General features: G+C 49.2%; 1 pseudogene; it reads left to right on the plus strand.

Annotated features, from left to right (window-relative positions):
- Positions 1-2,387: 2,387 nt before the first annotated feature.
- On the plus strand, positions 2,388-14,240 carry LOC133065317 (sulfotransferase 1C4-like; annotated as a pseudogene).
- The last annotated feature ends 823 nt before the right edge of the window (positions 14,241-15,063 follow it).

The raw sequence follows: 15,063 nt of genomic DNA on the forward strand, positions 1-15,063 counted from the left end.
AAAAATTTATCTACTTGAGTGAAAGTTGCTTAGTCATGTCCGACTCTTTGCAACCCCATGGACTACACAGTCCATGGAATTCTCCAGGCCAGAATACTGGAGTAGGTCATCTTTCCCTTCTCCAGGGGATCTTCCCAACCCAGAGATCAAACCCAGATCTCCTGCATTGCAGGTAGATTCTTTACCAGCTGAGCCACCAGGGAAGTCCTATCTACTCAAACAATTGTAATATATAGTGGAATTCTATGTAACTTTGTTCTGTATTTTCTAAGTCTCCTGTAAATGTGTGTTATCATATTTGATAATTTAAAAAAAATATTTTAAGAAAAAAAATAAGCAACTAGTAAAAGCAGAGTCTTCAGGTCAAAGCATTCATGTTAATCTTTTTTGCTTTATCATGGCTGTTCTAAACACCAGGGACAAGCCTCGGGCATGCAGACACAATGCCTTGTGGTCTCTATCCTGCTGGCACTTGGGGCCCAGTCTGGAGCAGGATCTGGGCCCCTGGACAGACTTTCACTCAGGTCCTTGATTACAGCACATGATTAGGGTCCTGGAGGAAGCTGGGGGGTTGACAGGAAGCCAGTGGTGGGGCCTAACTTAGAAGGAGGGAGATCTCCTGCAGGAGCTCGGAGCTACTGTGGCTGTTTCATCTGCTTCAGCCACTGTGACCAAGACCACGACCCAAGGGACTTAGAAAAGTGTACCCCACTGTCTGGGGTCAATGCTCAGAGATCAAGGGTCACCAGAGCTGGTTCCCCCAAGGACTGTGGGAAGGCTCTGCCCAGGTCCCCCCCTTGGCTTGTTGATGGACGGCCATCTTCATGGTCACCTGCGTTGTTCTCCCTGCATGCACGCCTGTCTCCAAATGTCCCCTTTTTATGAGACACTAGGCACACTGGATCAGGGACCAGCACAATGACCTCATTTTAAGTTCACTCCTTCTGTAAAGACCCAAACCCCAATTAAGGCCACTCGTCACCCTAAGTTCCTCAGCCTCACTCCGAAACCATCTCCTTTCTGTCCACATCACAGATCTGCTCCCTCAGGAGGCAGATTCAGTCAGATATGAAGATATGGGATGTTTAACAGCCAGTGCTGGGAGGCAGGAAAGGGGGCAGGGCTCAAGCATCCATTCAGTCCCAGCAAATCCTCAGACAACCTCAGTTCAGATGCTCTGAAGTTGGGGGGCCCCCTCCGGGCTCAATTCAACGTAGTGAGTATGGTATATGAAGTGTGTGCTCAGTCGTTTCAGACACGTCTGACTCTTTGTGACCCCATGGACTACAGCCCACCAGGCTCCTCTGTCTATGGGGCTCTCCAGGCAAGAATACTGGAGTGGGTTGCCATGTCTTCCTCCAGGGGATCTTCCCAACCCAGAGATCAAACCCTGGTCTGCTTGCGTCTCCTGAATTACAGGCAGATTCCTTACTACTGAGCCAGCTGGGATGCCCAACAGAGGGGCACAACATCCCCATTAATGAAGTGTCGCCAAGTTACAAGCACCAGGGACTCACCTCTGGTAAAATGATTAACAAATTAATCATCCTATCTTGTCTTTCTTTTTTCTTTTTTGACCCAGCCTGACATGCACTTTTTTTCTAAAATGCTCAGTGTCACACCAGGGTGCTTGGGTGGGAAAGGGACAGAAATGAGGGTTAAAAATTACGGGGAAAAGGGACTTCCCTGGTGATCCAGTGGCTAAGATTTCGCCCTCCCAATGCAGGGTGCTCGGGTTCAATCCCTAGCCAGGAAACTAGATCCCACATGCCACAACTAAAGATCTCGAGTGCCGCAACTAAGACCCGACACAGCCAAATAGATATTTTTTAAAGTAAATAAATTAGAAATGTATGATTAATTTAAAAAAACAATAAGCGGGGATAGATTTTTGAGAGTGCTTTAAGCTACACTAAGTAATTCAGGTCTGATCTTAGGGCCTCCTGCAGACATGTCTGTGGACTCTTCAATAACTTCACTGTCATTTTATTAGTGGGGTGATTTGAAAACATAACGTAGGCCCATCCTAGGTCATCCCATCCTACCTTGCAACCAGGAGGCCTCCTCTGCACGCAATGGTTTGGTGTCAGATGGTTCTGCTGTAATTACTGAAGGCTGATGGGATGAGAAAAGGAGGCAGGGCAAGGGCAGAAGCGTGATCCTCAACAGTAAGTGAGAGCCCAGGGAAGGCCCCACTTCAGAGACTCTTACCCACAGTGAACCATGGGGGCTGAGCACCAGCGGAGAACAGGAGAAGTGGTTTCCAACACCCAGGCATGAAAAAGGGCTGACCATGACCTAAAACCCAGAAGCCATGAGTGAAGAAAATGGACAGAATCAATTCATAAAAATAAAACTCTTTGTCAGGAGTCGACTAGGCAAATACAATGCCTTCCCCAAGAACTCTGAAGATGCACCTTCTGGTGCAGCTGCTGCCTCTGTCCTTCTGGGAGCAGAGGTGTAAGATGAAGTCAGGGCAGAGAGCATATGAGAACATGGGGCGTATCCTACTGCGTCACCCCTGTGGAGGTCTACAGGAACACCAGGGCAAGTAGGGGCCAAGACTGTCTTCCCCATGCACACCCCTCAGGATGAAAGTGGGCTGGTGGGTGCACACCCACACCTGCTGAGGGCCGGGACAGCATGGCACCCCCAGCCCCTCAGATGCTATGGGTGGAGACGTTACATGAGCTGTCTGATGACACCCACAGGGCAGGGGACTGAGATGGGTGTGAACCCAGGTCCTGCTGACCCCACGATCCTGATGGTCCCACCACCCATGTCGCCCACCCCAAGCCTCCCACAGCCACAAAGTTCTGCCTGAGCATCTGCACAGCTGGCCTGCCCATGGCTGTAGGTGGTGGGCATTGAGGGACCAGAAGGCCATGAGGAAGGAAGGGTAAATACCACCCTCTCACCCCCTTTCTCTTGTAGCTAAACCACCTCTTTAAAGCATCAAAGGGTGCCTGCAAGTTCTAGTCCTTCCGAGACCTGATTAAAAAGCAGATGGTTATGTCATAACTTTGCAAACATCGAGACTATTTTCCATGTTGAGGCCTTTGGGATGCAGATGATTTTCACAAACATCCTGAGTTGGTCACAAAGGACTTGTTTCGACTCTCAGAGCCCAAGAGACCACTGATGCCCGCGTGGTCTCCAAGCATGCTGGCCTGCAGGCAGAGTCCCAGATGGGCCAGCAGTACCAAGCTGAGCCCCGGTCTTCCCTTTCCTGGGGGGATAGCACTGGGGTTCTGGGCCCTCTGATGGTATGGTCAGGATCCCCGTCTCACACCCCCTGGCTCTCCAGGCTTTCAGAGCCTCCACCCCTCCACCCAAGACCTTCCCACAAAGATCCAGAGTCCAGGGAAAGGGAAAAAGATTGAAGACACTGTCAATACACTGTTAATGCAGACAGAGCCAGGCCTGGGCCAGGGTGGTGGTAAAAAAATAAAGAATAATTACACCATTGACCTGGAGGAAGTGGGTGAAGTGTCACAAGGGTGACAGAGGGGCGGGTCGTGGGGAGCAAATAGGAATTCACTGAGTGATGGAGAGAAAGAGGGTCCTTTTCACCAGAGAAGCAGAAGCCAGGGCTCTGGCACTAAATTCCTGCAAGACCAGAAATGTGGCCTGAGAGGCAGGCAGGAACCAGGCTCACTGCCAGGCTCACACATCTGGATTTTATTCTATGGGCTCCTCGGTCCACTGAAGAATTTAAATAAAAGAAGTGATGCCGTTTCACTTTGGAAAGTTCCCCTGGGGCCACAGCAGGGTGGGGTGACCCAGCTGGGCAATACTGAAAGCTGGGTGTCAGTGAGGAGGTGATGGGACCAGTTCAGGGCAGAGAGGAGGTGACTTCCAGACAGACAGAAGCAACAGAACCTTGGGAGCTGCTCAGGGCTGGCTCTGGAAGAGATGCAGGAAGAAGCGTCCAGCATGGCTGTGGTTTTAATGGGGTTAGTGGTTGTGCTGTAAACCAGCGGTTCCCAGCCTTTTCAGCACCAGGGACCAATTTTGTGAAAGGCAATTTTTCCATTGACGTGGTGGGGGTTGTGGTTTCAGGACAATTCAAGTGCAGTCCATTTATTGTGCATTTTATTTCTATTATTTTTTAATAAGAACTTTTGAAATTTTTATTTATTTATTTTTGGCTATACTGGGTTTTCACTGTTGTTCGCCGACTTTCTCTAATGGCGGGAGGCAGGGGCTACTCTTCGTTGCAGTGTGTGGGCTTCTCATTTCAGTGACCTCTCATTGCAGAGCATGGGCCCTAGAGAGCGTGGGCTTCAGTCGTTATAACACACAGGCTTAGTTGCCTTGTGGCATGTGGGATCTTCCCAGACCAGGGACTGAACCCATGTCCCCTGCATTGGCAGGCAGATTCTTAACCACTGGACCACCAGGGAATTCCTATTTCTATTATTTTTGCATCAGCTCCACTTCAGCTCACCAGGCATCAGATTGGAGGCTGGGGACCCCTGCCATGAACAGAAAGATGGTGTAAGGGAGGAAGACTGAGTCTGGGTGAAGACATTGAATTTTGAGCCTCTGAACCTGAAATGCCAGCAGGACGTTCTGGTAGAGACACACAACTTTCTGACTTGGAAGAAGGGCCTGGATCAGGGACATCTCTGAGAGTCACAGACCAGTAAAGTTTATGGCAGTGGAGGAAGATGGGGAAAAACAAAACAAAGAAGTCCACAAAGCAAGAATAAATGTAGGTCCCAGGCAGACTTTAAGTAAACCAACAGTTAATAGAGGGTTTTAAACATGTAGTGACTCCCAAGCCCTGGTGACAACAAGAAGGAAGTTGTGTCTCTGCTCCTGACAAAAGTCATGGCCACACCAAATCCTCGCACTATTTCAAGAGGCCTGTCCTCTTGAGGTTCATCAGTTAAGATGACCTCGTTCAAGGGAGGGAGGGCTGAATGGGGCAGGACATGCTAACTAAGGAAGGCCAGAGGGGTGAGAGGCACCTGGAAACAGGTGCTTCCACAGGAAAAGGCGGGTATGGCCATGGGGAGAAGGGAGGCTGACACACAGGGCCCCGCACACCTGGTGAGATGGTTTAACTTAGTCACGACAACAACACATGGACATGGAAACGTTTTGTACAGGCAGCAACCCAATCAGATTTGCACATTTACAAGATTGTACTCTGGCCACCTAATGTGAGGGCTTCCCAGGTGGCTCAGTGAGTAAAGAATCCACCTGCAATGCAGGAGACGCAGGAGGTAAGGGTTCAATCTCTAGATTGCGAAGATTCCCTAGAGGAGGGCAGGGCAACCCACTCCAGTATTCTTGCCTGGAGAATCCCATGGACAGAGAAGCCTGTCGGGCTACAGTCCATGGCGTCACAGAGTCAGACACGATTGAGCGACTGACCAACAAAAGATTATATGGGCGGCTGGATGACGGGCAGAAGAGAGCAGGTATGTCCGTGGCTTTGAAGATCTGGTAGCTGTGAACACAGATGCACACTGAGTGCCCCCAATTCTTCTGTTATTTACACTGTTTCTTCATTTCTTCCCATCACTCCAGATAATCTATGTGTCAAGGAATGCCAAGGACACCATGGTGTCCTACTATCATTTTCAAAGGATGAACAAAAGACTCCCCGACCTGGGGACCTGGGATGAGTACTTTGAAAGCTTCCTGGCTGGCAAAGGTAAGTCAGACTCCACTCATGTCTGCAGAGGATAAGGGTCCCTGTAAAATTGTCTGTCTGTGGGAAATAAAATTCACCCATAGAAGGAGCTCTGATTGTCTGGAGGGGAGGAATACAGGCGATGACCCTGAGAGGTACAGCATGGTGCTGGCCACTGTCACCCACGGTCAGAGGCTCTGCTTCCAGGGACATCTCCACAGGATGAGGCCAACACAGCATCACAGAAGGCCAGCTCTATTCAGAGCAGGTTCCACCTCTAGGCCTATGGGAAGTGTTCCACATGCATTAACCTGTTCAATCTTTAGAGAATCCCCTGGGGGTGGGAGGGATGCCATGTTCTTAGGCAGTCACACTCCCATCAAAGAGACTGGTGCAGGCCTTCTTCCTAAAACTCAACCTCTAAACGGAGCCCGGGAAAGGCAGATTTTGTCAGAAGGCATGAGATTATGGAAGCAAGGGGAAGATGAATGTCTGCTTTCATTTTTTGATAAACCTATTGAGTACTTTCTGGAGAAGGAAATGGCAACCCACTCCAGTACTCTTGCCTGGAAAATCCCATGGATGGAGGAGCGTGGTAGGCTACAGTCCATGGGGTCGCAAAGAGTCAGACACGACTGAGCGACTTCACTTTCTATTGAGTACTTATGGTCTCACCGGTCCCTTGGCAGAACCAGAACAACTTTCAGATGCCTTAGCTCATCCATTCATGCCATTGATTCTCCTTAAAACACAGGACTAGAAACCACCCTGTGGACCCCCCCACATCATGTGCCTATCCCTTCCTTCTTTTTATTGACTGCAGATGCCTCAGCAGGCTGACCCCTGGGTGTCTCCTCACTTCCACTCACCCCAGCATGTGGCCACATGCCCTCCATGTGTTGCCCAATCAATCCATGGTCCCTGTTGTCCCCGCCCATAGCTGCCATGCTCTTCCTGGGGCACTCTCTCCACCACCCCCAGGATATCCCATCCCCACAACTCACCCCTGTTCTGGGGCACAGATGCAGCCACTGGGCTGACATCTTGGAGTCCATGTGTCCAAACCTGAGCTCCCCTCTCTCCTCCCAAACCTGCCCCCCTGCCACCTCCACTTCTTGCAGCGGGCTCTGGCCTCAACTCCTGAGCCCGTCCTGAGCCTGTCCTTCCTCACACACCCAATTAGCCCAGTCACAGACCTGCCAACCTCACCTTCAGAAGACTCCCAGGACCCTCACTTTCCCCCTCCATTCCTGCTCTTGTCACATCTTCCCTGATCAGTGAAGAGCCCAGCCTTTCAATGGCTGCTCTGACCAACACAAGACTCTTCTTAACCCAGAAATGGACGGATTCTGTTAAAAGGGGAGTCAGACCACCTCACTACTCTGCTCGAAGCCCCCAGTTCCACCCAGCCCACTCTGAGTGAAAACCAGAGCCCCCCTGGAACCTCACAGCCCAGGCTCGGGCTCCTGACCATGTTCCCTCCCGGCCCTCAGCCCCCTCACTCTGTCCACACCCCCGTGGCCTTCTCGCTGCACCCGGACTGCCATGCTCCCTGCCCCCACCTGCACCCTGCTGGTCCCTGAGGCCAGAAGCATGCTCCTCTTTCTTCTGGGTCTCACCCAGCATCGACCTCCTACCTCTCCTCCCTGTTTATTTTCTCATGTGAGTCACTATCTGCTGCATGCCCACACCTCCCTCTCCTATGTCCACTCTGAGATGCACAACCAAAGCAGGGACCTCTGCCTGTTGTGTCCGCTGCTGTCTCCTAGTACCTGGAACAGCTAAGGATGAAGCAGGCTTGTGGAATAAATTGTGTATCCTAAGTCACTTTAGTCATGTCCAACTCTGACTCCTTGGACTGTAACCTGCCAGGCTCCTCTATCCATGGGATTTCCCAAGCAAGAATACTGGAGTGGGTTGCCCTGCCCTCCTCCAGGAGATCTTCCTGATCCAGGGATTGAACCCTTGTCTCCTACATCAACCTGCATTGACAGGTAGGCTCTTGACCACTAGTGCTACCTGGGAAACCCAGAATAAATTAACCTACCCCAACACTGCCTTATGAGGTAGGCACTGTTAAGAGCCCTCTTTTAGGGATGAAGGTTTAAAAAAAAAGCAAGACTCAGAGAGGTTAAGTAACTGGCCCAGGTCACACAGCTGTGTCAGAGCTGGGATCCAAACCCAGCAGGTTCCAGAGCCTGAGGGACTAATCACACCAGTTCCTGAAAGAAAGAACTGCAGTAAACGCACATCAGAGGAGTTGTTCTGGAGCAGGGCCGCCTGTGGCTCTGTCTGTCTTCTGAGGACTCAACTCACCTTCCCTCCCACCTTCTCACAGCCCAAACTCATGTTTTCCTTTCAGTGGTCTGAGGGTCCTGGTATGACCAAGTGACGGGCTGATGGAGGAAGAAGGACAGCCACGCTATCCTCTACCTTTTCTATGAAAAATTGTTGCAAGTAAGAAATGTCCTTGCATCCTGACTTCATGGCATTTTTCTTCCAGTTACAGACCCAGGAGAGACATGAAGAAAAGTGAAGTGTAAAGGTTTTTATATACAAAGCATTTTGCAGGCCAGCTCCACTTCTCCACCACCTCACCTGCAGCTACTATATTCCCAATGCTCGGGCTCCAACTTTCCTGGACCTGGCAAGAGGCTCCCGCATCTTCTCTGGATCAACCCACCCATGCCCCCCAGAAGCTCCCATTTCAGCCAGAAGATCCCACTCTGCCTCTCCAGGCTCCTCCTTCCAGGATCACTATCTCCCTGTTATCTACTCTGATTTCCTAGGGAAAGAATTAGGATCTCAGTTGGAAAGAACTAGTGAGGAAGAATAGAGCTTTTTTGGTTTGCTTTCTTATGATATTAAAGCTTTATCATTTTAAATACAAGTTTCCCATTAGTAGCATCTCTCGCACGTGTGATCCTGGTTCAAAGCCTGCTTCGTACGTTTACAGGTAACATAAACCTATGGCCAGGGTTGCCCTGGCTGCGGGTGGTCACACCCAGTCTCCCCTCCTCCCCCTGCTCCTTTCCATCCTCCTGCTTGGTTGGGTGTCCAACCCCTCTCTCCACCCACCCTCACTCTCAGCTTTCCCAGGTGTCAGCATAGCCTCTGCCACCCCAGCCCCCCACCCTGTGCCTGACTGAGGGCCGAAGAGACTGGCCAGCAGGGTTGGGACAGACATGTGACCCCAGTCAGGGTGGCCAGGGAGGAGGGGAGCCCTGCAGGAGCCCAGAGACCCCCTTACTGGGTGACTTCCACCCCCACCTGCAGCCTCTTCCCCAGAGGGTCTGAGGCTCTCATGAGGCCCCTCTGCAAACAGGTGTCCTCATCAGGCCCTGAGTCCAGTCATCAGGCACATGGCTCCACAGTGCTCAGAGGAAAAGTGGCGTGTCTATTTTGAGAGACACCTCTCTCCTCCCAAAGAGCATCTTATCTGCTCCTGGGTGAGCGTAGTTTCCCAGATGAGACACTTCCCAGGGCCATGCCAACTCTTACTTGCAGCACGTAGGATCTAGTTCCTTGACCAGGGATCAAACCCAGGTCCCCTGCATTGGGAACATGGACTGTTAGCCACTGGACCACTAGGGAAGTCCCTATAACTGCACTTTCAATGGCTATGTTTAGTGATTTGACATGCATAAATCTCCATATATTAATAAGCATAACTTACTAGAATTACTTTTAAACATAAACTAACAAGTTTTAAAACACTGCCTTTAACTGTTTTAAAACATTTAAGAACCCAGGCTGAGTTCTCTAAGGTTTGACCATGCTTGCATTTTTTCCTTGAATAAAAAAAGTATATATCTACCATCTCTCTTCCGCTCTCCCCCACAGGACCCAAAACGTGAAATTAGGAAAGTAATGGAATTCCTGGGGAAGAACTTGAAAGAAGTTTTAGACAAAAATGTCTATAACACTTCGTTTGTCATCATGAAAAATAACCCCATGACCAACTACATAAGTGATGCCAAAATGAATCACCAACTGTCTCCATTCATGAAAAAAAGGTGATGTTTACCTGCCCCGTCTGCCCCCTGACAACAGACAACTTTTCTGATCCACAGTGGTTTTCTACCCTTCAGGCTCGGGAGTTGCAGCAACAGTGTCTTCTGAAGTGAGTTCCTCAAAGTCTTTTTCTGAGACAGCCCATGCCTCGCCCTCAGAGAGGAGTGGGAATCCATGCATGGTGCCTGCTCAGTCATATCCAACTCTTGCAGCCCCACGGACTGTAGCCCGGCAGGCTCCCCTCTTATGGAATTTTCCAGGCCCGAGTCCTGGAGTGGGTTGTCATTTCCTCCTCCAGGGGATCTTCCAGATCCAGGGATCGAACCCGTGTCTTCAGCATCTCATGCATTGGCAGGTGGACTCTTTACCACTGTGCCATCTGGGAAGCCCACCACTGTGAAGCGCCTGAGAGTAAGTAAGTTTCTGAGAAGGAACTTGTTTAGTTCTGTTTAACTCAGAGCTTCAAACACCTACTTGACCCAAACTCTTTCTCAAGTGAAGCCTCTAATCTCCAAGGAGCTCTCGCTCCTCCCAGTACATTTTGGAGGACGGTGCGAAGGTCACTGGCCTTCAGACTTAGAAGAGTGGTCTTCTAGTTAAATCACTTACCCAGGAATGACTACGGAGGCACAGTGGGTCTCGGAGCCTGGCCAGAGCCCACCCTAGGCAACCACATTGCCGCCTCCTTAACAGACTTCGTGAGGTTATAATTATTTTAGGAAAACGGAAAAAAAAGTTCCTAGTACATGTTGTTTAATAAAATAAGCAAAAACTTAAGGCTCAGAGGAGACATTTTCTATCTAATTTGATCATTAATGAACCTGGTTCTTTTTTCTATTGGGAAAAAGATATTGTCTATTTGTCCATGTATTTATAGGCATAGCAAGATACTATACATGTTGGAAGGTCTTTTTCTTAGCTGTGGAGATTTTTTTCCCCAGCTTCATTTAGGGATGATTGTCAAGTAAAATAGAGAAGGCAATGGCACCCCACTCCAGTACTCTTGCCTGGAAAACCCCATGGACGGAGGAGCCTGGTAGGCTGTAGTCCATGGGGTCGCGAAGAGTTAGACATGACTGAGCAACTTCACTTTCACTTTTCACTTTCATGCATTGGAGAAGGAAATGGCAACCCACTCCATTGTTCTTGCCTGGAGAATCCCAGGGATGGGGGACCCTAGTGGGCTGCCGTCTATGGGGTCACACAGAGTTAGACACAACTGAAGTGACTTAGCAGCAGCAGCAGCAGCAGTCAAGTAAAAAGTGAGTATAAGGTACACAGCGTGACGTTTTGACGTATGTACACACTTAGAAACAATCACCACAACCAAGCTGATAATACAACACACCCATCATGGTTACCCTATTTGGTGGGGGAGTGAAAACAACTGAGCTCCACTTTCTTAGCAAATTTCAAGTATACAATAAATTATTGATTACAATCGCCACGTTGTCGAGTAAGTCTCCAGAATTTATTCATCTCATAAATGAATGTTTGCACCTTTGGTCACATCTCCCCTGTTCTCATACCCCCAATAACACCACTCTACTGTTACTATGAGTTCAATTTTCTTAGATTCCACATATAAGTGAGATTGTGCAGCATTTGTCTTTCTATATCTGGCCTGTTTCACTGAGCATAATGTCCTCCAATGTCACCTATGTTGTCACACACGTCAGGATTTCCATCTTCATTAAGCCTGAATAATATTCCCTTGCACAGGCATGTGATCCTCTCTGTGAGCTTATCCTCGTTTGGGCTCCATGGTGCAGCTTTAGGTTCTTAATTAGACTCTGAAGCCTTCCCAGGGCTATTTTTCTTCATGGATGGCTGGTTGTTCTTTGTGCGAGATGAAGGCTTATATCTCCTACTCCAGGCTTCCCTGTTGCTTCAGATGGTAAAGAATCCACCTGCAATGCAGGAGAGCCGGGTTTGATCCCCGGGTTGGGAAGATCCCCTGGAGAAGGAAAGGACAGCCACTCCAGTATTCTTGCCTGGGAAACCCTGTAGACAGAGGAGCCTAGCAGGCTACAGTCCATGAAGTCACAAAGAGTCAGACATGACTGAGCAACTAACATACACACACACACACACACATACACACACACACACACACACACTCATCTCCTACTCCACCATTTTTTGCTGATGTCACTCAGTCATCTAATTTTTTTATAAGCCAACTGATAAGTTACAGAACTGTATAATTTATTACCTCTAGAAAATTAAGCAGATCTACATTTCACGTGAAAATAACACTACACAGACTTCAAAGTCTTCATGAAGCAGATGACACAGAGAAATCAGAAGAGAATAGCTCTATATGGAATCTCCGGCCATTTTTCATTATTAAAGCTTTAAATTTTTGAATACTCCATTGCATAAGCATGAAATAGAGCTGACCAACTCTACTATTCCTTCAGATTCTGTTGCTCTGTTTCAACTATATGTTAAGACAATGACAATTTAAGTTGGGAAGGGGACTCCTTGGTTGTGTTCAACTAGGAACAGGGCCTGAACATGGCCTCTGAGATACAAAGGACAGAAGATGCTTGAGGTTGCAGCCCTCCATTGACCTCTGAGGAGAAGATGAGAAATCGGGTGCAGTTACCTTAAGTGGAAAGTTAGATGAACTCAGGGTTCAGGTGGACCAGGTGGGTCAGAGGGCTGCAGGGCACAACATGGAGCATTAGACAACCAGGTCTGGGTTTACTCCCTGCCCGAGTGTCTCAGGACAGGACTATTCACAGGTGCCTCACCTGTGAGATGCAGTAGTCACATCTGTAGCCTCGAGTCTCTCTCAGCATCAGGAGGACCACCGGCCAGTGTCTGCATCAGAAACTTAAGTGCTGAGAGGAACGGGTTTACCTACACGCAAAGCGATTCAAGTTTGTGAGAATGTCTCTGAATGTGCCGTCCACCACTCTTGCCAGGAGTCATCAGAGATTGGAAAAATCAGTTCACTGATGCGCAGACCAAGAAGTTTAATGAAGACTATGAGAAACACATGGCTGACACCTCTCTGTCCTTCCACATGCACTGTAAGAGGCAGCCTACGTGAAGCAGGAGAGAAATCTGTTTCCAAAACCACCACTGGCTCATATGACCCAACACGAGGGTCTTTAAACGATGACCTGGGGGTTCTTCAGCCTTGAATTCCTGACCCATCTTTTGGATGAACCCAGTGTGATGTCAGTTATCCAGCATCTATATGCATCATTTCCTTCTCTCTCTGCAGAGTTCAGTCTTTAGGTGGATGTCAGGATACCAACATGTAATATATTACCTCATACACATGTATCACTTCTGTTCCTTCTATATATCCTATATATCCTCTTTCTATCTTCTGTTATAATTTTCTTTGAATTCAAACATTTCTTTCAATCTTTTGCCTCAAAAATGCCAGCTCCATTCATTTGATAAAAGGTGTACTGGGTGCCTTATTCATGCTGGGGAGGGAAGGGCATCAAAAGATGATAAAAACAGGACTTCCCTGGTGGTCCAATGGTTAAGAATCCACCTGCCAATGCAGGCAACACGGGTTCGATCTCTGGTCTGGGAAGATTCCACATGCCACGGGGCAGCTAAGCCCGTGCGCCACAACTATTGACCACAAGCGCCCTAAAGCCCATTCTCTACAACAAGAGAAGCCACTATAGTGAGAAGCCTGCATACCACAATTAGAAAGAAGCCCCCACTCGCCTCAACAAGAGAAAGACTGCAGGAAGCAATGAAGACCCATCCCAGCCATAAATAAATAAATAACTTAAAAAAAGATGATAGTGACTTTCCTGGTGGTCCAGTGGCTGAGACTCCATGTTTCCAATGCAGGGGGTACAGGTTTGATCCCTGTTCAGGGAACTAGACCCCACAGGCTGCAACAACTGAAGATCCCACATGCCACAATGAGGGCCCAATGGGACGGGATGCTCACGTCCCTGTCCCTCCAGCCTCCCTGTGCTGAGGGTGCGAATAAGTAAAATGTGGTGGACGCACATCTCGATCACAAAGCAATCAACTGGAAGCAGCAGATTTACACGTGGCAACAAGAAGACGTCTTTGAAACGCTGTGCTTAGAGGGAAAATGTGAGGAAGCAAAGGCAGTGAATAACCCAGTATAGTTTATAGGAATTAAACACAGTCAAGCCAAAAAGATTCATTTTGCAAGAACACATACAAAGCAACAGATGCATGCTAAATACTCCAGGCTCTGTGGAGGAGGGGACTGGGAAGGAGAGCAGTCCCACCTGGACCAGTGATGGCGGCACGCCGTGAGCCAGGCCTCCATCCTCTCCACTCCCCACATGGATCAGCCTGCCTCTACCATGTCTGTGCGGTCCTGGGACCACTGGCAGGAGACTTCTTAGAGAAGATGCACGATCATGTAATGACGATCACGACGTCTGCAGATGTGGGCACAGAGACAGTCATCAGGCTGTCTGAATGCCTGAACATCCCTCAGTCTCTCTCCTGACCAGCGGACCATGAGGAGAAGCAATGGACAAGAAGCTTCCCTTGCCTGGACCCCCCACCCCCCGACTCCAACATCCAGGACATCGGCCCTGCATACTGCTTCTGAGAGTAGCGTCCATCCCACTGAGGTGTCCTCCTAGGATGCCCACTCTGCTCCCCGGGACCCGGCTGGCACGGGCTCCTGTGGGGCCCACAGGTGGTGGGGTGAGGTGGGCAGAACGCGACCCAGAGGAGAGGTCTCAGCTGCATCACCCCTGGGCTTGGATATCACTTACTGCTCTCTCGAGTCCCTGCACATCCTCTCCAGTCACCAGGCGTGACTGAGGAGATAATGAGAGATGCCTGGGGACTAAACAGCCCCCAAACACCCTATTAAATCTTCACCTCACCTCGTTGCTGTGAGACCAGCAGCAGGAGACATACAGACAGATAAACATCCCAACAGATGTCAGTAGCCATGCGATTCACAATTTAGAGACAGAGGCGTGGAAAGGAGAGAGGGAATGAGAGAAAAAGAGGTAGGAAGGCCAAGATCAAACTGAGATGTTTCACATTAACTGTGTGCGATGCTTGTTGATAAAACTGTGTCATAAGTTAAGTACTTGTCATGTGCTTTGACACATACAGGCAAACCTCGGGGGTACTTTGGGTTCACTTCCAGACCAAGGCAGTGAAGAAAGCGTCAAATAGAGTCACCTGAATTTTTTGGCTTCTCAGCACATGTAAAAAGTCATGTTCAGGGCTTCCCTAGTGGTCCAGTGGTTAAGAGTGTACCTGCCAATGCAGAGTATGTGGGTTCGAACCCTGGTCTGGGAAGATCCCTTATGCCACAGAGCAACCAAGCCCACAAGCCGCAACTACTGAACATTGGCCCTTGAGCTCAAGAGCCAGTGCTCTGCAACAAGAGAAGCCACCACAGTGAGAAGCCC

This window comes from Dama dama, chromosome 11, assembly GCF_033118175.1.
Source record: "Dama dama isolate Ldn47 chromosome 11, ASM3311817v1, whole genome shotgun sequence".
NCBI lineage: Eukaryota > Metazoa > Chordata > Mammalia > Artiodactyla > Cervidae > Dama > Dama dama.